This window comes from Montipora capricornis, chromosome 2, assembly GCF_036669925.1.
Source record: "Montipora capricornis isolate CH-2021 chromosome 2, ASM3666992v2, whole genome shotgun sequence".
NCBI lineage: Eukaryota > Metazoa > Cnidaria > Anthozoa > Scleractinia > Acroporidae > Montipora > Montipora capricornis.
In genome coordinates this window covers 17,063,518-17,066,017 of record NC_090884.1, presented here as the reverse complement: position 1 = coordinate 17,066,017, position 2,500 = coordinate 17,063,518, and positions in this window count along the sequence as shown.

Here is a 2,500-nt window from a genome sequence, read left to right as displayed (position 1 = left end):
ATTGTACCCCCTTTGATTTCTGCTCTTCATACCACTTCTCAAATTTTTCTTTCCCTTCTTTGCTCATTCGCTCAGGCATGTAATCTTTCATCGGAGGCAGTTAACTGTGGTAATCGTTGGTAATATTGGCGCAGGTATTAAATAAATGAGGAAAGTAACCTTTTTTAAATTGATTGGGGTCAAGTCCAAATGTTTTTGTGAAAGAACAGAGATTTCCGGGTATAAACGACTTGGAGTCAATGAAACTAATGTAGCCTCCCAGATTAGTCAGTTCCAGTACTTTACAGCCATTGCGAACCTTCTTTAATGCTTGTTTGGGACGGTGCAATGCGTCGACAGTAAAATAGGATTCGTACCCTTTAAATTTATGGGCCAAGACTGAGAAGTCTTGACGGAAGAGGAAACCCGAGAAATCTAACCACTCTAAGAAATGATCAACCCATTAGGGTCCAAAAGATTTTTGGGTCGGTATTTTCTGCAGTCATTCCTATGACCAAATTGGCGATGTTTCCCAGTGTTTTGCATTGCCTCTGTCAAAAAGCACTATTCGTCTGGTTGTTCCTGTTTTTCTGTCTTTGTATTGGATCAAAGAGTTTGTAACCCCCTTGAGGCGTCTCCTCCTTGTTGATGCCGCCGTTTTTTTGCTTGGTCAGTTGCACAGCTTGTCTCTCTTTCCGGTTCTCATCAGGGTCGTTGGCCTTCTGAATGTAGCATCGATGCATGTTAAGGTCTACTCGTTCGCGACACGAGGGACATTTATCCCTACCGCAGCAATGATTGCTTTCTTCTTTCCTTCCCACAAGGACTTTTCGGCAATGGGCGCAATTCCGCTTGACAGACAGATGGTTTTTGAGGACCGCTAGGTTTCCCATCTTTCAACTATGGAGTTCCAAACAGGAGGGTCCATAGAAGACACGGCGACAGCTATTGCACACGTGGGAAGCTAACCGTTTAGTCTTGATAGCCTCATGGTAATCAGAACATGATTCTTGACAGGGGGCAGGGCAGTGAATTCCGATCGCATTAGGGCACGCATGTTATCCGAAATTATTATAGGGATATAAACAATGCCCGCAGAATTAACTAGTACTAAAAAACCCAGATAAAGAAGTGAGGGTATCGTAATGACCGTTTTCATGTAGGATCGCCAATTGTTTCTCGCCTTCACCAAACGCAAAACATGCGTATGCGCGATCTATGTCTACCATTATGATTCGATATTTTAGAAACAGCGACAGCGCTAAAGAAACTGGGTGAGCTCGTCTATTCTGCATGAACCGGGGATGACATGGGTCTCTTCATGTAAGAGCAATGCTGCTTCGTATTGAATATTTCGACCTGGTTTGAATCCTCGCCCTTGGGGGTTGTTGTCAGCGAGGGCTTTAGCGGTGACAATCGCTCTAGCACAGCACATGTTTTTAGCATCCTTAGGAAGCTTAATAACACATTTTTTCTTCAAGTGGAACTTCGTTGACGCTTGGTGACTGGGCTTATAGTGTCTACCATTTCCCCCACAGTGTGGACTGGTGTGCATGTGAACAAATTCTAATTGAAAGGTATCGTTTACTTCAAATTGTTCATTGGAGTTTAGCATGCGACTCATTACATACATGAATTTATCGACCCATCTAATATCATTATGCCACTCTTGTGCTTGAAATCGCGCACTGTGAAAATTGTTATCCAGCTGGTTGGAACTTAAACGAAAAAATGATATGATCCCTATCGTCAATGTCGGGATTATCAAGTAAGCGTTCCAATGCCCGATGTAATCCGTGGGTGTTAGTGCATGTGTTAAATTCTGCTCTCGCAATATTGGCCCAATCTGCTGGACTTGGGTTTCAAACACTCATTCGTGGACCCCCATTATTTTCCACTGACGTTCTACTATGGGCTCCAGGGTGAATTCTATGCAACCAGGTTGCTGAGGGGATTGTAAAACCCCAGCACCATGTTGCTGACTATGAGGCGAGGAAGATGTCGTAACTGTCTGTCAACATCTTCCGCCATTTCACGCAACAAATCAACAGCATCTTGCACGTTTTGTTCTAAAAACAAGATCAATAACAGTTGTAGTAACTAAGGGAAAAAAATAAGTTATTAGGAGAAAATAAGTAGGAAAAAAACTAATCGCAAAAAAAAAAAGATTGTTGTGATTGAATCTAGAACCATCGACATCCAAGTTCCCCCATGCAAGCATTACAGCACTAGAGAAAAATCGTGACAATGCGACAAGATGAGTTTTTTCCTTATATCTGCATCACGGCTCCGAGTTCTCTGCACAAAGATGAACATATATATTCTCATTTCACGGAAAGTAATCATTTGTAAAATATCATGCTTCTCAATACAGCAACGCAAACCATAATTTTTTACACATTTCAATTACCTTCTTTAAATTGTTCCAGCGCTTGCACGAGCATTATGCCATCTTCGAATTCATCATAAACTTCATGCTTCGTGCGAAGAATGAAGGGTAAATAAAAGCGGCAATCCTTCT